The sequence below is a fragment of the Nicotiana tabacum genome, chromosome 2 (assembly GCF_000715075.1).
Source record: "Nicotiana tabacum cultivar K326 chromosome 2, ASM71507v2, whole genome shotgun sequence".
In the NCBI taxonomy this organism is placed as follows: Eukaryota; Viridiplantae; Streptophyta; class Magnoliopsida; order Solanales; family Solanaceae; genus Nicotiana; species Nicotiana tabacum.
The window spans coordinates 106,558,884-106,582,204 of record NC_134081.1 but is presented as its reverse complement, the minus strand read 5'-3'; the positions used below and the strand labels follow the sequence as shown (position 1 = coordinate 106,582,204).

The following is a 23,321-nucleotide window of genomic DNA, read 5'->3' as shown; positions in this document are numbered from 1 at the left end:
GCCTTCGAATTCTTTCATAAACCGGTTAAAAAGGCTACCCTGGCAAAATCATAAAAGGTTTCTATAATATCAAGCCTCGAAAACTCTAATGAGTACAAAATTGTTCGAACTGTTGAACGATTCCTTATTTCGAGCTAAGGCATTACGAGTTTTTTGAAAATTCAAATGATAAAAAACTTTTTCAAGCCAAAAAGGGGAGAAAGCCATAAACAACCTTTCTTACAAAAGACTAAGGGCTACATTACTTCGCGTTCGAGCAAGCACTCACTCGATCGAAAAAACTAAGGGCTATACTAGTTCGGTTCCAATCAAATATTCTAAACCTCGGACACAATTTTATGCTAAGGCATCTTCGACCTTCGTAAAATACAGAAAAGCAAAGGAAAAACACAAGAATCAAAAGAGCAAGAAAAGCCTTATATATATATATATATATATATATATATATATATATATATATATATATAAAAAGTTTTTTACAAAAGGCTGAATCGGTCACAGAAAAGATACAAAAGAAAAACAAAAAACCTAATATCCTAAGTGGCTTGGTCTTCATCGGAGGCTGCGTCCTCGGGATTTTCTCCGTCCTCAGATTCGCTCGAGTTCTCGGAGTCTTCCTCAGGGAAGGCCAGCCTTCGGGCTCTGGTTTCCTCAGCCTTGGCATTTTCAATTTCGGCCGCAACATCGAAGCCCTGAACACTAACCTCCTCGAGAGCTTCCCTTCGATCCTGCCATTTAGCATGTTCGACCATGCTCTTGGCCTTGCCCTGGTTGACCTCAACATCAATCATGAACTGGGCCACTTTAGCATCAGATCTTTTATTAGCCTCTGCCACCTCGGATCTGGCTACGGCCACTTCAGATCTGGCTAGGGCCACCTCGGATCTGGCCAATTCGAGTTCACCGACCAATCCTGCCTTATCAGAAGTGGCCAAATCCAATCGATGATGATGCTCCTTAATCTTCTCGATCTGCATCGAGGCATTTTCTTCTACATCCCGAAGCTGGGTCTCAGCCAACTCCAATGGCACTTGAACGACCTCCTTTATTGAGGCAAAGGCATCCATATTCTCTTTGAATTTTTCCGCCTCGACCAGTAGCTCATCTACCTGCGAATTGAGCCGTCCAATCTGTTCGAGCCTCTGCCGAACCTGCAGAATCGGATCGTTAAGTGTTATCTCCAATTCATCTTCACTATCGTGAAGAATTCGGAATACCTGCTCAGCCATTTCCTCATGCTCATCTCGAGCCGTTGCCAAATCTGCACGAAGCTTCTCACTAAGAAGTTTGTAGGAGTCACTCTTATCAGTAAGGTTCCGAATTTCGGCCTCATGCTCCTCCTGGATTCAGAGGAAAGCCTCGTGATGCAACACCGAAGCCTACAAACATGGAAAAAGATGTTAGAATTATCTACAACTCTAAGTGTAAAAGAAACGAAAGAGATACCATCGAAGTTACCCGATTCAGAGCATGTTGAGCCTCGTTGAAAAGGCAAGCGAGTCCTACCACATTCATCACGATTTGATCCTCTTCGGTCACCAAGGATCGAAGGTAACTAGACATCCCCACAGGGGGAGAGAAAATTCAGACATCCTCCGGGATGGAGAGTACTATCTTCCGCTTACGATGGAGATTAACACTCGGGGCTGGGAATCGGTCCACCAGTTTTGGAACCGATGAAGACCCGGTAGAGCCCGACCATGATGCTTTCTTCGGCACTAGTAATCCACCGAACCTGATAATATTCTCAGAGGCTGCTGACTCGAGCCTATCCAGAAAGCTGTGGATATCAGTCGACTCCTAAATACCCTCGTAAGATTGACCTTCCAACATGTTGGCCTCACGGATCATAGCATTCAAAATCTGAGGGGATCCGCTAATGTCGATTACCCCAAGCTCGTCCCTCTAGATATATTCTGCTGCCCGAGAAGTCTTACCCTCGGTTTTCCCTTCAACCATCTCAGCTCGAGACATGATAGTCTCGGTTTTTCCTTGTTCAGGAGGGTTCCCTTATCTACCTCTGCTGATTCAAAGTATTGTTGTATCACAACATTAGCCCGTACATAGTCTAATTCCTCTTCTCCTTCTTCGGGCTCATCCGTTAATCGGCGGATTGAGTCCGGAGGCATGATACTGGAGCCCCCTTTGGCTTGCGAGATTTCCTCGCCGATATTTTCTTTTCCGAGACTGGGGAACTCGGTGCATCTTTTCTATTCTTCTCTTTAACCTGCTTCGGGGAAAGGACCTCTTCATTACCAGATGATGGCCTCATGGAAACATCCTTCCCAAGTCCTACAAAGGGATAAATAGGGGTACGAAAGTGAAGAAGAACAAATGGCAAACAAAGTAAGAAAGAGACTTACCATGACTGCAGGCCTCCCATCGACCCTTTGATAGTTCCACCCAAGCGTGCTCGGAGTACGGTCTCTGCAGCACCAGACCTTCAACCCATTATTTAAGACCTGAAATCGGTTCTGGCATCCGAGCCACAGCTGTAACAAGAAAGAAAAAGTGGATCAAGAAAATGAAAGACACTCACAAATTAAAACGCTCGAAGGGAAATAAGTACTCACGGTTCATATTCCATTTCTCAAGAAACGACATGTCATCGGCAGGGATCAGGTCCGAGGTTTTTGCTCGAACAAATCGGCTCATCCAACCTCGATCACGAGTCTCGTCTATTCTCGAGAACGACGCTTTGGTGGGTCGACGAGCAATCTTGATTAACCCTCTTAGAAAGAGTCGGGGTATCACGACCCAAAATTCAACTAGTCGTGATGGCACCTAACCCAACCTGTTAGGTAAGCCAATTACCAACTATCCAATTCCAATAATAATTATTAAAGCAATTTAAGTAAATAAAGGTCTTAATCTTATACAATCCCCAAGAACTGGTAGTACAAATCATGAGCTTCTAAGAATAAAGTTTACCAAGTGGAAATGAAATAAATACATAGTCTATTTGACTATTACATAAACAGAGCTTTTATAAATCTAAGGCTACCATGAACAAGAGGCAACTACAACAGGAATGCAGGTACATCTTCAAATCCCTCAACCATCGAGCACAGCAACAACATCAGCCAATATCTGCACGCAATGTGCAGAAGTGTAGTATCAGTACAACCGCCCCCATGTACTGAGAAAGTAACAAACCTAGCCTTAGGTTGAAAGTAGTGACGAGCTTCTACCAAGGTCGGGTCCAAAACCAATAGTCCACAACAGTCCATAACAACGTAAAATAAATAATACCAGAAGTAACTCATAAATAAAATGCTCAGCTAAATCATGATTTCAAAAGTAATAGTTCTTCCTTTCAAGTAATCAGTGAAAACCCAAATCATTTACCGAAGATACCAAAAATATGAATAAGTTTGAAAAAAATATTTTATCCCAAAAATTCTTTTAATAATAAATGAGATGTTTCATTTTTCTTCCAGACAACCTGTGTAAAAACAAATGCATCACTATGCCTATCTGTCAAAATGTGTGAGAAATCGTGGATGATGTGATGCTGTACAACATGAGGAAAATAAATATCTATGATTGTATTTCATGTGTGCATGCCAATGCGATGCAACTCAGTGATAAAATCATAAACAGCCCCTCGGGCAGACCTCACAATCACTCGTATACAGCCTCTCGGGCTCACCTCACAATCACTCTTAAACAGCCCCTCGGGCATACCTCACCATCTTTCATGCCTCCCAGTCACTCAGTATTCGGTGCTCGCACTCAGTAGGTACCTGCGCTCACTGGGGGTGTGTACAGACTCCGGAGGGGCTCCTTCAGTCCAAGCGCTATAATCTGCACGGACAACTCACGTGCTATAATAATAAAGTATGCTGCAGGACAACTTACGTGCTGCACGGACAACTCACGTGCTATAATAATATCTGGATCCGCACGGCAAACTCACGTGCTGCACGGCCAACTCACGTGCAATAGTATAATATCCCCGATCCACATAATAGTAATAATATATATATATATATATATATATATATATATATATATATATATATATATATATATATATATATAGCCAACATGGCCTGCTGCGGCGTGCAACCCGATCCCAAAATATCCTCACAATCAGGCCCTCGGCCACCCTCAGTCATCAATCTCTCCAGTCTCTCGGGCTCAGAATGTCATGAAACTAGCCCAAAAATGATGATATGATGAATCAATATATAGCAATAGAGACTGAGATATGATATGTAATGATATGAATATGACTAAGTATGAATTTTCAATTTAAAACAAATAATTTACAATAATATGACCTCTGTGGGTCCCCATAATACTGGCACATAGCCTCAACATAATTTTTAATATGCTTTTCAGCTCAATTTCTTTAACACATAAAACCGCATGCAAAATGCCAAGATTATTTAACTACAAAATTCCATAGAAACAATTATGTCACAATTTCTATAATGCACGCCCACACGCCTGTCACCTAGTATGTGCGTCACCTCCCAATAATTCATATAATACATATATTCAGAGTTCATACCCTCAGCTCCAAGATTAGAAGAGTTACTTACAATGAACGAGCCCAATCCAATGTCGAGCAAGCTAAGCAATACTCCATAAATTCCATTCTGCGCGTATCAACTTCCAAACGGCTCGAATCTAGTCATAATTAATTTAATTCAGTCCACAAAATTTATAAGAATTAATTCCATATCAAAATACTAATATTTTTCCACAAAATCCCAAATTACGCCCCAAAGATCACTTGTGGGGCCCATGTCTCGAAATTCGATGAAACGACAATCCATCAAATTACAAGTTCAACAATACTAATTTCACTCAATTCCGACTCCGAATCGGTATTCAAACTTGAAAAATTCGTTTTGTGACATTATAGAAATTTCCTTCTATTTCTCTTGAAGATTCAATAATCTTACACCAAAAATGAAGATTAATTCATGAAATGTAACCACAAGGGAGTCAATAACATTTATCCCAAGTTGTGTGGAAAAATTCCTCTCCAAAATCGCCGAAAACCGAGTTCCAAAATCGAAAAATGGGTGAAAATCACGAAACCCAAAATTTAAGATTCTGCCCCAGCTATTTCCGCATCTGCGGACAAGGGGTCGCACCTAGGATCCTCGCTTCTACGGACAAAATGCGCACCTGCGAAAACAACCGGCCTTCTCAAATCTCGCATCTACGGCGCCCTTCTCGCATCTGCGGGCTCGTAGATATGCATACCCCTTCGCACATGCGGCGTCGCAGATGTGAAAATTTCTTTGCACCTACGAACACTGCCCAGTTCCACTCTTGGCCGCTTCTGCAACTGGTTGCGCGCACGTGCGGCTTCGCACCTGTGATCAAATGCTTCGCAGGTGCGATCACATCAGTAGGAAGCAGTTCCAGCATTTCCTTAAGTCCAAATTTGATCCGTTAACCATCCGAAACTCACCCGAGACCCCCAGAACCTCAACCAAATACACCAGCAAGTCTTAAAACACACCACAGACTTACTCGAGGCCTCAAATCACATCAAACAACCTCAAAAATACGAATTACCCACGGATTCATGCCTAATAAATTTTGAAATTTCCAAATTCTACAAACGACGCTGAAACCTATCAAATCACGTCCGATTGACCTCAAATTTTGCGCACAAGTCACATTTCACATTACGGACCTATTCAAATTTCCAGAATCAAATTTCGACCCCGATATCATAAAGTCAACCCCCGGGTCAAACTTACCAAAATTACCATATAGAGCTATTGGAATTATCAAAACTTCATTCCGGGGTCATTTAAACATAAGTCGACATCCGGTCACTATTTTAACTTAAGCTTTAAACCTTAGAACTAAGTGTTCCAATTCATTCCAAAACTTCACCGGATCCGAACCATTTATCCCGGCAATTCACACAACAACTATAAAGTACAATTTGAGCAGTAAATGGGGAAATGAGGTTGTAATACTCAAAACGACTGGTCGGGTCGTTACATTCTCCACTACTTAAACATACGTTTGTCCTCGAATGTGCCAAGAGTCATTTCCAAGCCATCAAATCACTATTCCATCTTACCACACACGTACCCGGGGGTGAACCCACATCACCCTATTCCATATAGGCTTGTCAACACAATACAACTGAAATCATTGATTTAACTTTAGCCCATAAACCTTGGAATTTAATTTTCAACCTTTAGAATTTCTTTCAAGACACGAATCTTACATTTACACACAGTATGAGTTTGAACAAGCTGTATCAAGCCATAACCATAACCATAACCATAACCATGGACATAATCACCTAACATATTATACAACTCGCATGCTCGTAACACCATTCCTGATCACAATGACTACTCCAAAACCAACCAAATACTAGTATTAAACCCATATCGAACCAAACCTCATCCCAAAACCTTTGTACACCGTTGATAGTAAAGGAAACACGCGAAATTTCATGACCACTTACCAGATCAACAAGCCATGGAGCTCTTTCGCCCCAACCAGAACCATAATCCTCTCCTAAGCCGACTTTCAATATTATCCTTCTGAACATACCGTAATCAAACCTGATAGTACCCATTCTAGGTCCAATGACCTTATATTACTAAACACAACTATTTCACAGACATGCCACACCAATATAACTCAGAGCCACAACCCGTGTCATCCGTGCACCAATATGCAACAATTCAAATGTACTCGGTCATGGAAAATGACTCAAATGAGAGAACTGCCCTGCCAGATTAATAAGTACCGCCACAAAGAAATGCTAAAAATCCAGCACACATCGTAGAACCATCACACGATTCTAACACAAGGTCCATACCTTAACATAACTCTGTTACAATGCATGACCCCATCCAAACGCTGGTCCATATTATATACTTCGAGTGACCCTGCTCAAAATCAATAATGACGGAGAGGAAAATGACAAAAAATGCCACACGGAACCTGAAAGAACATAACCATTATGCAATCGATCATGCAATACCCAAATACTCATTTCGCTTGACTTCCGCCATGAGGCCCCCAATAGAACCGCACCATATGTGCATATAACTAATGAATCACAACTCCTCGTAGCATAAAGGAGTAACTCACAGATCATTTCAGAATACGAATAAGTTCAACATCAACCGAATGGCACATCTCTCAACAATAGCAGTATGGAGCCAACCATTCCGACTAGGTGTAGAATATACATCTTAATTGGGCCTACCCATGGACCCCAAAATCAACTCTAGTCACCCACAAATAGACAAATAACCCTCCAAAAATCCACAACGACTGAGTCATAATACATACCATTATCTGGCTAGCTTCGGCAATGACTTCACAGTTCGCAACCATGAAACAATCTGCTCCAAATCCATAGAACACACGAATCACCATTTCTGATTCCATCTCCACCGCCTGAATGTCTAATACATCTCTCATACATGATCATCCTACGAGGAATATTTCTCCCATTCTTTCGAGCCACATAGCAACGTCTTAAAATCAGCAGTCGATCAACCAGGAAAATGCCGCAATACCTATGAAATATCCATAATTCAAAACATGGTGCGCCTTCTGAAATGTACACTCAACTCACGCAATACCAAATAGTTATAGCTTTCATCTAAACATCGACAATTGTTCATGCCTTCTAAGAATTTATGACCTCCCTTTCAACGCTAAACTGTGACCTTGTACGCGCCAACCTTAATCCCACACGACACACCGCATCTATCATGCCATCATTTGAAAAATACGAGAACCTCATAATCATTCTGAGTCAGAAGTAAAATACATATCTGATCAGCCAGAAGCCTTCCATTTGATCCCACCCGGTAGAAAATCACAATACTCAACATACTTCTCAGGCCGGTAGGAAAATACCCATCTCAAACCGTGGTAGAAATACTCGAGAATGCTTTGGAATCCATTTGCACATAATCAAGCCATCAGAGTTGAATCTCCCTAGCTCAACCAAGCCACGCTGGTCGCCAAACCCAGGTGTATTGCCGCAAAGCACCTGTAGAAAACCCCCACATCATAAGCACCCAGAGAATCGATCATATCCATTACCATACTGATCCAACCTACTACCCGTTTGTCTTATTTTCTCCGAGTTTCTTCCGAATCTATCTTCAGATTAATACTTCTCCTTGCTAAAATGCCACGATCTTTAGCCACAGCTCACCCCACAAATCTAGCATAGAACCACAACACCCTACGGCCCATAAGCAATTGTATTCTTCTTAAGCACCTTCAAAAATACCACAACTGTAACACTCACTCTGAGAATACCTTATGTGAAATTTGAATTTGTTCTTCTTACCTTCCTTATGCTAAAATGTAGAATCCATAGTCATACAGAATTTTTGCAAGTCCAGGCACCATCAAATGCAAATCTCAGATTTTATCCAACGCAAGTCCGGAAACATTTTCAATTGCTATATATAATTCTCAAACCCACTAGAATTTTCTCGGGAGTCACCCACTTTGCTCAAACCTAAATTGCACCGCCCAAATGGGCCAAAAGACTTGTGCCCCATTAGCACAACAACATTCAAAGAAATAACTCTACTTTAACACCATATATCAAATTCATACTCTGTGTGCACTACATCATTCACCAATAACAACTCACTCATCCCACGATTTTTATATACTCATACGTGCAATATAACCCGTAACCAGGAATTTCCTTATTCGAGTCATCCCCGATCTCAACTTCTGCAAGTCATAACTAACCCACCAGTATGCCTCAGTCCAATACTAAACCTTTACATATAACCATGAAATTGAATTATCAATAGCAGGCTCCCCTACTTGGCTCAAAGCTATAGATTAAAACATTCCATAACTCACAGTAATAATACTATATTACTGTCATAATGCCACAGTCAGTTCAACACACTTCTTCTCAAACTCATGCAACGCCAACCATAAAAATAACCCAAATCATGCGATAAGCTCGCAATCATTCTCTTGACACTCACGTCAACTTTCTCATCCAGATTCAAATTCAAATCTCCACACATACGCCCCACTGGTAGAAAAGAAACCCTCCACTCATATTATAAGGAACACACCTACGTAGATTACTCTCTAGGAGATAACCCACCTCCCTAGCCTCAAATTGGCATCTTGTTATATCTTTTCACAGTCACAATTACTATGCAATCACTTAGTCTATCTGAGTCTAAACTCATTAACCAGACATGAGAATTTAATTTGTCCCAAAATTTAACAATCATGAAAGATCCTTCAAAACATTCACACTCGAGACTGTACGTCACATCAAAACAAATATCAAGCACCCAATGGCCTTTCCTTTACATTTCACAGAAACACTTCCCGTCACATTTAAATCATCTTAACACATCCCGCAGTTACATCGTACTCATCACAAGGCCATTCCACCGCTCATCGAGCCAAAAATTCCACTCGTAGGGATATTACCGAACATACGAGTCCAAATGTACAAGTTATAACTGAAGCTACCGAGCTTAAGCTACAGTCTAAAAGTGGCCTCAAGTCCTCCAAGCTGTCCCATCACCAAAACACATAATACACATCTCGAACCTCATTCATAGAATCAAAAGTCGGCGATGCACAACTGATATTGAGCGCTTATGTGCTCATACGAATACGTGGAAGGAATTCAAAGAGTTATGTCTGACGCTGAATCAATCTCGCACGATAAAAAAAGAAAGATGGGAAGTATATATCCTAAATGCCTTGTAGCCTCTCGAAAATAAGTATGGACGTCATCATATCGATCTGCAAGACTCTACTAGACACTTGCTCATGACTTGTAGAACCTATGAATATAGAGCTCTGATACCACCTTGTCACGACCCAAAATCCAACTAGTCGTGATGGTACCTAACCCAACCCGTTAGGTAAGCCAATTACCAACTATCCAATTCCAATAATAATTATTAAAGCAATTTAAGTAAATAAAGGTCTTAATCTTCTACAATCCCTAAGAACTAGTAGTACAAATCATGAGCTTCTAAGAATAGAGTTTACAAAGCAGAAATGAAATAAATACGTAGTCTGTTTGAATAGTACATAAACAGAGCTTTTATAAATCTAAGGCTACCATGAACAAGAGGCAGCTACAACAGGAACGCAGGTACATCTTCAAATCTCGCAACCATCGAGCACAACAACAACATCAGCCAACATCTGCATGCAATGTGCAGAAGTGTAGTATCAGTACAACCGACCTTATGTACTGAGTAAGTAACAAACCTAGCCTTAGGTTAAAAGTAGTGACGAGCTTCCACCAAGGTCGGGTCCAAACCCAATAGTCCACAACAGTCCATAACAAGGTAAAATAAATAATACCAGAAGTAACTCAGAAATAAAATGCTCAGCTAAATCATGATTTCGAAAGTAATAGTTCTTCCTTTCAGGTATATCAATGAAAACCCAAATCATTTACCGAAGTTACCAAAAATATGAATAAGTTTGAAAACAATATTTTTTCCAAAACATCCTTTTAATAATAAATGAGATGTTTCATTTTTCTTCCAGATAACCCGTGTAAACACAAATGCATCACTATGCCCATCTGTCAAAATGTGTAAGAAATCATGAATGATTTGATGCTGTACAGCATGAGAAAAATACATCTCTATGCCTGTATGTCATGTGTGCATGCCAATGCGATGCAACTCAATGATAAAATCATAAGCAGCCCCTCGGGCAGACCTCACAATCACTCGTATACAACCCCTCGAACTCACCTCACAATCACTCGTAAACAGCTCATCGGGCATACCTCACCATCTCTCATGCCTCCCAGTCACCCAGCACTCGATACTCGCACTCATGACTGGAGGTATGTACAGACTTCGGAGGGGCTCCTTCAGCCCAAGCGCTATAATCTGCACTGACAACTCACGTGTTGCACGGATAACTCATGTGCTATAATAACATCCGGATCCGCACGGCCAACTCACGTGTTGCACGGACAACTCTCGTGCTATAATAATATCTGAATCTGCACGACCAACTCACGTGCTATAATAAAGTCTATAGGGCCTGCTGCAGGCAGGCATCCCCGATCCACATAATAGTAATAATATATATATATATATATATATAACCAACATGGCCTGCTGCGGCGTGCAGCCTGATCCCAAAAATAGGCCCTCGGCCTCCCCATTCATCAATTTCTCTAGTCTCTCGGGCTCAGAATGTCATGAAACTAGCCCAAAAATGATGATATGATGAATCAATAAATAGTAACAGAGACTGAGATATGATATGTAATGACATGAATATGACTGAGTATGAATTTTTAATTTAAAACAAATAACTCACAGCAATATGACCTCTATGGGTCCCCATAATACTGTCACATAGCCTCAACATAATTTTTAATATGTTTTTCAGCTCAATTTCTTTAACACATAAAACCGCATGGAAAATGCCAAGATTATTTAACTATTAAATTCCATAGAAATAATTATGTCATAATTTCTATAGTGCACGCCCACACGTCCGTCACCTAGCATGTGTGTCACTTTCCAACAATTCACATAATACATATATTCAGAGTTCATACCCTCAGCTCCAAGATTAGAAGAGTTACTTACCTCGAACAAGCCAAATCCAATGTCGAGCAAGCTAAGCAATGCTCCAGAAATTTTATTATGCGCGTATCAACTTCCAAACGGCTCGAATCTAGTGACAATTAATTTGATTTAGTCCACAAAATTTATAAGAATTAATTCCATATCAAAATACTAATATTTTTTCATAAAATTCGAAATTATGCCCCAAAAATTACCTATGGTATGGGGCTCACGTCTCGAAATCCGACGAAACTCACAAAATACGACAACCCATCCAATTATAAGTTCAACAATACTAATTTCACTCAATTCCGACTCCGAATCGGTATTCAAACTTGAAAAATTCGTTTTGTGACATTATAGAAATTTTCTTCTATTTCTCTTGAAGATTCAATAATCTTACACCAAAAATGAAGATTAAGTCATGAAATATAACAACAAGAGAGTCAAGAACACTTACCCCAAGTTATGTGGAAATATTCCTCTCCAAAATCGTCCAAACCGAGTTTCAAAATCGAAAAATGGGTGAAAATCACGAAACCTCGAATTTAAGCTTCTGCCCCAGCAATTTCTGCATCTGCGGACAAAATGCGCGCCTGCAAAAACAGTCGGCATTCTCAAATCTCGCATTTGTGGCGCCCTTCTCGCATCTGCGGGCTCGCAGATGTGCAAATTTCTTCGTAGATGCGCAAATTTCTTCGCACCTACGAGTACTGCCCAGCTCCACTCTTGGCTGCTTCTGCGACTGGTTGCACGCACATGCGGCTTCGCACCTGCGATCAAAAGCTTCGCAGGTGTGATCACACCAGTAGGCAGCAGTTCCAGCATTTCCTTAAGTCCAAATTTGATCCGTTAACCATCCGAAACTCACCCGAGGCCCCCGGGACCTCAACAAAATACACCAGCAAGTCCTAAAACACACCACGGACCTACTCGAGGCCTCAAATCATATCAAACAACATCAAAAATACGAATTACACACGGATTCAAGCCTAATAAATTTTAAAATTTTTAAATTCTACAAACGACGCTGAAACCTATCAAATCACGTCCGATTGACCTCAAATTTGCACACAAGTCACATTACACATTACGGACCTATTCAAATTTCCAGAATCAGATTCCGACCCCGATATCAAAAAGTCAACCCCCCGGTCAAACTTCCCAAAATCACCATACGGAGCTATTGGAATCATCAAAACTCCATTGCGGGGTCGTTTACACATAAGTCGACATCCGGTCACTATTTTAACTTAAACTTTAAACCGTGGAACTAAGTATTACAATTCATTCCAAAACCTCACCGGACCCGAACCATTTACCCCGGCAATTCACACAACAACTATAAAGTATAATTTGAGAAGTAAATGAGTAAACGGGGTTGTAATATTCAAAACGACCGGTCGGGTCATTACACGGGGACTATAAAGGCGCATAAGGTGATCGAGGGTGAAAAGACACCCCTCGATTTTGCTTGAGAAGAATCGAAGAAGAATCACTATTCTCCAAAAAATAGGTGGATTTGGCCAAGGGTCGCGTTGTATCTCTTGCAAAAGGCAACGATGACATGGTCTAATGTACCCAACGTGAAAGGATAAGTATAAATCTTCTTAAAATCAAATAAACAATTTTTTTTGCAAAAAAAGTGTGTTTGTTCAATCAGTTTAGAATTGATTACATAAAAGTTATACTTAATTTGGAGAAATTACACTGAAATCACTTGCAGTAAACAAAGCATGCGTCCTCTCTAATTTTAATTGATTTTCGTTCGTTTATACGATCGGATCTCCCAGAAGGGACCATTTTTTTTCCTCGAATAAAGAAATAGCATATATGGACCCTCCAACCATCAAAATTGGCCTTCGATATTATTTAATAACCAATGAGGCTGCTTTGTAAAACAAAAAGTGTTTTGAAATAATTATTTTTAGCAAAAATAGCAAGTAAATAAGACCGGAGGAACTATTTAGGAACACAAATTTCAGGAATCAGGTTCAAGAACTAAATGTTAAGAACCTTTTGTCCCTTGGCACTAATTGACAATATTGACTTAAAAGTTATATTAGTGATAGTCAAGCACTAAAGTAATTGTTGAAAAGTTGGTTCGAATGATAATCCATAACATTAAAATATAAAACTAGAAAATCTATAAAATTGAATTCTTAAAAGTTTTAAAAGATATATAAAAATCTACGGATGTTCAACATTTTAAATTATCAGAATAAAAATAAAATGTCTCACAACTTAAAAGGAATTGATACCATTTTTGATTGAAGGAAGAGGCCGAGTTCCTGTTTTCAAAATAAGACAAAGATTACCCTTAATCGGCAAACCGAAGGTGATATATTGATAATCACTTGAAAGAGTCAAATTGTTTCATCATTTTGTCCATAGCAAAAATAGAAAAAGATTTTTTTTAATCTCACGCTTCACAAACTAAGTGGGCGTTTGGACATAAGAATTGTAAAATTCTAAAAAAGAAAGTGAAATTTTTTTGAAGTGAAAATGTTATTTGAAAATTAGAGTTGTGTTTGGACATGAATATAATTTTGGATTATTTTTGAAGTTTTGTAAGTGATATGAGTGAAAATTTTGAAAAATGGTTTTTTGAAGATTTTCAAATTTTTGAAAAATTTCAAAATTCATCTTCAAATAAAAATTAAAAATTTTATGACCAAACGTTGATTTCGAAAAAAGTAATTTCTTTTTTTTTAAAAAGTAAAAAAATTCTTATGTCCAAGTTCCAAGCATAAAGCTTAATTTGAACAGGTACATGCAGTCGGCAAAATCGCAATGCTTCATAAATGATGAGAAGGAAAGAACAAAAGAAAAAACATGTCCAGTACATTACTTTCTTCGTCCCAAAAAAATGATACTTTTCGAATTTCGATAGTCAAATAAATTATTTTTTTATTATGATTTTTATTTTTTAAATATTTTAAATTATTAATTATTGTGACTTATAATACTTTTTAAGTTATTTTCAAATATATAAATTTCATTTTAATTTTAAAAATACGTGAAGATTTTGTATTCGAATTCATGATCAATATTTAAAAATTTGACTCTCAAAATTCCAAACGTATATTTTTTTGGGACAGAGGGAGTAACATATAACATAAAATCCACACCTTTCTCTTACAAGTAGATTTTTATTCGTGCTTTATATGGACTTATATAAATATACAACTCAATACACGAAGCCTTAGTCGCTCGAGAACTTTAAAGGCAAGTTAGAAACTTAAATTTCACTACTACAAGTTTGTCGATTCAATTATGGTAAAGGCAATCTTAGTTTTAGTCCTCTTTTTTCTTCTCTTTATCTCTTCGTCCGAGGGACTTACTGGTATAGTTTTGCATTATGAACAATTCTTTTCATTGTTTAAATATTACTGCACTTGTTTGTGTATACGGTCAAAATCGAGTTTTGCCCTTCGTATGATTAATCGAGATTGGAACATGATGGTCTGAGATTCATCATTGTAATATCGAGCCATGATGCGAAGTATATATTGTCGAGCTCGAGACCCAGAGACAGATCAAGATCGAGCTCGAAGACCCAGAGACCGATCGAGATCGAGATCGGCCAGGATCAAGATCGAGTCAAGAAACAAAAAAAGACGTTATAGTCGCAATTAGGGAGAGAATCTCGGCGAAAATCACGGCACAAATCAAGGAGAGATTAATTAGCCAATCATGGAATTTCTTACTGTATTTAGAATTGTACCATAAGTAGGACTCCCCTACTATATAAAGGGGGTCTAATAATTCATAAAGAGGAGATATTGACGCAATACAAAGCAATATACTATTCTTTTCTTTAGGTTCTCAATACTCTGTTACTTTGCTCATATCTCATTTGCTATTTCATTTGGTTCGAGGGTAACTTAGCTCGAGGGCCAAAACTGCACATCTCATTTGGTTTGCTCTTATTTTTCTTTACAGTCAATTTCAATATCAATTTGTATATTTTCTCAATTTGTGCCAAGTAAAATCACGTGTCCTTAAAACCACATATAAATTCAATTGTTATCAGTTTTTAGGGTAAACAGTTTGATAAATGCTTTTGCTTATTTCCGAACTTACATTTCTAATTTTCTATGTTTTGTGTCCTCTACAATGTTTTTCAACGGAACAAATATTGAAATTCCAGAGTGTCGCAACATTTATGCAGCACAAGCTGGCGATACCTGCGAGTGTTGCCGAGCTTTACAATTTGAAAGCTGAAGACTTCAGTATCATTAATCCAAACCTTAATTGTGACAAAATATTCGTGGGTGAATGGATCTGTACTAATTGCACCCTAGCTAATTGAATCCGAAACATGACGATCGATCAAGTATCGATCTCTAATTAATTAAGAAGCAAAATCTCCTCAGAGTTACATGCTGATTACTTAAGTTAAACTAAGAAATCTCTCCGGTTATGTTGTAGCAATGTGATGTTTCCACATTCGTACTAGAGTGATCTTTTATTTACTTGTTCTTTTATCTCATGCTGTCTATATTAAGTATGAGAGGGTATCCTGAAAAAATGAGCAAAGTACTTACTCAATATTACGTTAAAACACATAATGAAAGTTACATGCATTCTAAGTTTATTAAAGTAACAGTCGGTGTGAGGAAATCTGAAATTGGAATTTTTAAAAATACAATTCATAAATCACGTTTCAGTAATGGTCTCAGTTAATAAATACGACTCAAAAATACGACTTATAAGTCGTGTTTACTGAAAAAGATTTATAAAACACTTTTATTAAGTGCGACTTATAAGTCGCGTTTATTGAGCTCAACTTATAAATCACATTTCCGAGTTCGACTTATAGATCGCATTGTTAAGTCCAATTCACCGATTGCTATTTATAAGTGCAATTTGTGCTTTCGGCTTTGGTACCAAAAGTTCATTCGAAAACAACCAAACTATACAACCAATGCGAAAATTATTTAAATTCAAAATTATAAAACCTAAATCCATGATAAAATTACACGACGACTGAATGATGAGCTTATGCACTATGGTTACTACTTTGTAGTCCACGAACATATTTTGATAAATTCCAATTTCTCAAATATTAGAAAATACCAAAAGTTATCTTACATAAATTCTGGCAAGCTCTCATGTTAATCTTATTCTCACATCTGACAAAATATTTGGCGTGAAAAAACTGATATGGAAAACAAGAAAACAAATAAGGAAAAAGAAAAACGACACACAGAGGCAAACAATTATTTGCATCGGTATTAAAGCTAAAATCTTATGTCTCCAATAATATTTTGTAAGATCTCCTAGTTTAATTCACTATACTAAGAAGTACAAAGAGATTGGCATCCACATATTCCCCCAATTTTCAAATTCATAGCTTTTCGTCAACCAAGTCAAACAAGAGAGGACTTGTTTGAAACTAAAAAATTTCTAAAAAGTTGGCAAAGAACAAGAAGAGTATAATTAGGCTTTAACATCCGTCTCTCTATAAATATAACTACTTGATCAATAGTAGCATAATTCAGGATTAAAAAAATTAGTTACCATCTAATAAAAATGGCCAAACCAATGAACAAAGCAGCCACAACACTGCTTCTAGGTTTCCTTATCATTGTTTTCGTTGCTGAGAGCAGAATCTCTAACAGTAAGTTTATATTATCTTTGGTACATATTATATGTCTTTTTCTACTCTCGCTCTTTAAGAAATGTATTTCATAGTCCTTAATTATAAAGTAATATTTGTCTAGACTAATCTTTATTTGTCCTTAAAACGTCTCACTTAATTAACTAAGGAAATACTAAATGTATATTTTGTCAAATATTTTAAAATGAATTCAGTCTGCTAAGACAACTAATGCCTTGGAATCGGAGAGAGTATTTCCTTTTCTCCTTCTTCTCTTCTTCTTCCTTTTTCTTTTAATATTTGGATGGCCGCTACTAATTAAATTGGTCACTCATTTTGTTTTATTGGTCATGTGTAGATGGATCCAAGGGGAATTCGATTATAATTTGTGATAAGATATATGGCGCACAAAGCGGGGATACATGTGTTAGCATTATTCAAAAATTTCAATTAAGAGCCGGTGACTTCAGTTCGATTAATCCAAATCTTGATTGTAACAAGATCTTTTCTGGAGAATGGTTGTGTCTCGACGGCTTTATTTCCTGATAATCAGTGATCAATTTTAAGCTTCTTTTCTTTTTTCCTTGTGAAAGTGATGGCGTCATTCTGCATTTAGGGAATGATATATCAGTGTTTTTATAAGACGCTGAATAAAAAATAAAAATAAAATTATTAAAGCTGGCTCTCGAACTTGTATTAGTTTTGGTTAAATAATTTGATGCTTGTATGCTCAATTATTTGTGCAAAGCAGCATTCAACTTGATCTTTGCATAGGCCATAGCACTGTTAAATATGAATCTTTCAGGCTTGCACCTAATTAAAGTCACAAATTGTTTGCAAATAAAATTTGCAGCTAAATACTATGTTACTCTTTGTATAAACTATGTTGCATCAATCCTTTATTTGTCTTGATATACTGGTGTCCAACGAGCATTATAAGCGTGAGGATTCTTCATGCAAATACTTCAACATATGTACAAAAATATAGCAAAAAATTGACTTTTTTTTTTTTTTGTTTTTTTGCATCACAGCGCCTGACACATAGGTAAAGATAAATACGAAAACAAATGAGAAGCTATCTTAAACTATTCAAGAACTTTTATTAAAGCAGCCTAGCAAGTTTATTGATCAATCACAAAAGGACATTATATTCTAGTTTCAACTTTCAAGTAAGAACATTATTAGCATGCGAATTGGAAGGTGGTATATAACTAAATCCATCTTTGTGAAGCAGTGAAAATGGTGGGCGTGGATCCTGATTAGGGCCTGAGGGGGGCACAGGACCTCTAGGGAGCATTGCAAAATATGGGGATTCATTTCCATTTCCATTTCCATTTCCAGCTTGTTGTGAGCCTACTTTGAATGTTAGCCTTTCACTGTTTGAAAGATTAGCAGATAATAAGCATAGAGTAAGCACCAGCATCAGCGCAAAGATGAGATCAGACTTTTTCTTGCTCATCCCTTCTAGGACAGACATTTTTCTCAGTAAAAGATTGTCAAGATTTTGAGGATTGTTGATTGAAAGTTCATCCCCTTTTCATTCTATTATATATGTCAATAAAGGAACTGCAAATCTGAATAGATTACCACAATCTTTGAATTTAATACTGCATCTTTTCCATTTTATTTGAACGTGTTTGGCTGAACAACAATTTATAAAAAGATTATGTAAAGTACAGAACTACCCTTTTAAATGAGTGGCGATGAGAGCTTCATGTTGTTTTAGTTTCTATCTTTTTATAAAATAATGAAATTTTATAGTGAGTAAATCCTACAACATCATATTATTAATGGTAAAATAGGAATGGTAACACTAACGGGTCGTTTGGTAGGATGTATTAAGGAAAATAATATACGTATTAACTTTCATATTATTAATCTCTTGTTTGGTAGCGTCTTTCAACCTATGTATAATTAATACTTATATTAGTTATATACCTTATTCAGTACTATTTCTATACATAGCAAACTATGGCATTAGTAATACCATGATTTTTAATACATGGATAAGCATGTATAAAGATAGAACTGCTATTAATACATCAAACCAAACAGTCGATAAGAAATAATCTTAGCATAACTAATCTCAGCATAATTAATTTCAATACTATTAATCTTAGTATTACTAATATAACTTATTTAGTATTATTCTTATATGCTTTACCAAACGACCCCTAAATAGTTTTAGTTTTTAAAAACAAAAGATGTCATTTTTTTTAACAGACTAAAACTAAAAGCGTGAGAGAGAAGAAGTAGCAAACTTAAACTTGAATTTCTTCTAAACAAATCTTAGCATTAATTGCGATAATAATAATAATCTGATCACTAATGGACAGCTAGATACTTCACTTCACTTGGATGAAAATCCGATCTGGATTGTGAGAAGATCGTCGTTGGTCAATGGTTGTGCCTCGACGACTGTTGCGTGATGACTCATGAAGTCATAAACAAGCTTGCTCTAGTGACGGAACAAGAAAGTGTAATAAGGAAATAGTATATTTTAAAGAATTTGTAAAATGTCACACTTAAGATCAACTAATTAACTAAAGCAATTTTAAATCACCTTTTTTCCCTTAAAAGCTTCTTTTATGTCAAGGGTGATAAAAAATATTTATATATATAAAAAAATTATTTTTTCTTATTTACAAAATATAATTTTCGGACAAATAGAATTTAATTAAACCCCATCATTATATGTGGCTCTACCGCTAGCCAGCTTGAGGTTGTTTAGTTCTTACAATAAATTTGACGCTTCTATGTTGAATTTGTGCAAATTAAAGTAATTTTCGACTTGATTTTTCTTATAGTTGGTAGGATAGATCACTCCACATATAAAATTGTTATATTTCATAAAAGGATTTTGCTAACCTACTTACGTGGGTGGCTATAGCAGGTTAGCATTGTGTACATAATTAATTTCTCAAAAGTACCCCTAATAAGTGTATTGCAATACTGTAATAGAGAAGGTATTTTGGTAATCTCAAAAAAAAATTGAACCCAAAGTCTGTTTCTCGGGGAATTAAATTTTTAAAACACTTCAAAACTTATATCACTCTTTAAGACAAAAGTGTTAAGAATGTGGTAAAAGGAACACTTATGTGATTAGGGTTAGTGACACTATTTTTAAAACCTTCATAGTTTTCTTATTTATAAAAAAGTCCCTTTTTCCTCCACCCCCTATTCCTCCTCTCACCCCCCCCCCTCCCCTTGTTCCTCCATCTCGCAACGCTCCACTCTATCCCCCGCCACTCCTAATCCTCAAACATTTAGGAAAGATGTTTCAAATATTTAGAGGAATGTATCAAACATCTATTGAAATGTTTCAAACATCTGCACACATATGTGGGGACGTTTGAAACATCTGTGAAAAAAAATCAATGAGAACAATACTAGAAAAAAAAAGTAGACGAAATATCCCGATGGATGTTTCAAACAACTCGAGATGTTTTAAACATCTCGATAGATGTTTCAAACAACCCGATGGATGTTTCAAACATCCCCGCGGATGTTTCGGCAGAATACTCATTTATGGGGGGATGTCTCAAAATATCTCGAGATTATTTTGCAAAATACTTACTTTGTAAAATTTCATATTTTTCTCTTTTTCTCGTATATTTTAAATCACTAGAAGAAAAGAAAAAATGAAAAAAGAAGATGAAGATGAAAATGAGATGAAAAGGGAAAAAACAAAAATGAAGAAGAAGAAGATGGCATGGACGAACTAGCAGCAGCAACAACGAAAGTTGAAGAGAATGAAGAAACTAAGGAGAAGAACGAGAGAATGAAGAAGAGAAAGAAGAAAGAAGAAGAAGAAGAAGAAGAAGAAGAAGAAGTAAAGAGGAGAAAGAAGAGGGAAAAGAAAATTTAAAATAATTTGAATGAGTATGATTTTTTAAATATTTTGAAATTTTTAATATTTACCCCAACTTGTGTTAATTTGACCCCCGAACCCTTTTAATTACACATTTTTTATTAACCGAATAATGTGTCATATATTCTTACACAAGACTTCAAAAGTCTTTTTTACCTCATTTTTCCCTGTTTCTCACCCCGCATTCCCTTCCCTGCCGCCCCTCTGCTACCCTATCTAATTCCCCCCTCGTTCTTGCAATGGCCACAAATTTGAGCTCATAAAATATTACAGATGCAAAGAAGAATAAAGGCCTTGATAACAAAACCCATTTTTTCATTCTAAATTTTGTGCAGAATTAATTGGAAAAAATGGGAGAATGGGGGAAGAAATTAGAGAGGAAGAATATGCTTTTATTTGGAAAAGAACCCAGTAAAGTTGAAACTAAAGCACATAACACATTTCGGACGATTATTTCATTAATGGATTCTTAGAAAAACTGTAGTTGCAAACCTGTCTATGAATTCATCTCTGCAAGCTGACTATGAATAGAATGAAAATATGAGAAAGGCAGAGGGGTTACTAACGGAAAAGAGGTATGAATTTGTTTGAGTATAGTTATTAAAGAAATTGTGGAATTTAGAAAAGGACAAAAAGCCCTTAAGTTTAATATGGTGGAAGCAAATAGGGAAGATAATTTCTAGAAACTAATTATGCACATAATGCTAACCTATTATAACTATGTAGTAGGTTAACAAACCCTTCATAAAATATATAGTAAAATTTTTTATTTTCTTGGGACAAGGTGTACTGACTGCATGACTAAAGGGAAGGAGAGAAAGCATGTTACTCCCTCCCTTCCAAATTATGTGAACTCGTTTGATTGACACGGAGTTTAAAAAAAATGAAAACTTTTGGAATTTGTAGTCCTAAACAAGTCAAAAAGGGGCCAAAAAATATTTGTGTGCTTATAAAAAAAATTCATTAAGGGTAGAATTGTAAGTTTAAGCAAAACTATTTTTAAATTTAGAAAGGGGTCATTCTTTTTGGAACGGACCAAAAAGAAAATAGGTTCACATAAACTGAAACGGAGGGAGTATAAAATTTGAATAGTTGCATCATTTGTTAAAAGGTGAAATTTTCAGCCTAACTGAGTTATTTTTTCTTTTTGTCTTCTTAGATGCACATCCCTTTGTAAAGGCCATGTAAATGAAAGTTGCAACTACAATTTGCAAATTATTATTTGATCGAAGTGCTTGTGTACAAACTGCTACGAATTATTTATGTTGACCTAAGTGAAGTTTGTTTTGATGATTGACAAAGAAATCCAAGCATGAACCAGGTTCATACACAGTGGACACAAATACGGGTAGATTCGAGCACAAGGCATGCACGTGAAGAGATAAGCTTAAGTGGTTATATCTGATATCTCATGAACGAAAATATTGTATAAGTAATAAGAAGAAGGACTCCTTACTCGAAGACAACTGTATCCTAGATAAGGGAGGAGTTAAAAGTTAAAGATAAGCAGAACTCTTCCACCAAGGAAGAGTAAAGCATTAGACTTCTAGTTATTTCCTATTATACTAACTCTACATATTTCAGGATATTCACATTTTACAGGTACACACAAACGCTGAAGTTAAACGTGAGTTGAGAGCAAAATAGCAAGGCATTTTGCAAGCAATTCATGTGTGATTCAAGTGTGCGAACCTCAAACTACATGAACCAGATAGAATAACCAGTTCCATGTGTTTGTCTTTTATTCTAGTTTCATTGTAGTAGGGCTTTTGAGTTGTATCTTTCAGCTCTATCTAGAAGTAATTGTGCTAGGTACTTTGAGTGTAGTATTCAAATTAGAGCTAACTTGAAGTTGTCACAACAACTAGAGGTTGGTTGACACAGAGGGTTAGAGGTAATCCTTAGGTTTACATAGAGTTTTGTAAATATTATTTTTGGCTCAGTGGTTTAGTGAAGTGTTGGGAAACATCCTACTGGGTAGTAGGTCGTAGTTTTTTCACCTTTTGAACCAGGTATTTTTTGCGTAAAAATACTTGTGTTCTTTACTTTCTGCACTTATTATTCTGCAACAGTAGTATAAGGAACACATAGAAGAACCGGGTCTTCCTATAATCTGTGCACACCAAAAATTAGACACCACACAAATCACCCCCCTACCCCCTTCTTGTGTGGTATTGAAGTATAAAACATCAATTGGTATCAGAGCAGGTTATCCTTGAAGAGACTAACACCTTGGGAGAAGATCAAGATGAGTGCACCACCTGAAAATTGGGAA

General features: G+C 36.9%; 1 long non-coding RNA gene across 1 annotated transcript; it reads left to right on the top strand.

Annotated features, from left to right (window-relative positions):
- The first annotated feature begins 17,037 nt into the window (after positions 1 to 17,037).
- LOC142168705 (uncharacterized) lies at positions 17,038 to 18,773 on the top strand. Its single transcript, XR_012698578.1, has 3 exons — positions 17,038 to 17,196; positions 17,534 to 17,693; positions 18,410 to 18,773. It is a non-coding gene; the product is annotated as an uncharacterized LOC142168705 (long non-coding RNA).
- The last annotated feature ends 4,548 nt before the right edge of the window (positions 18,774 to 23,321 follow it).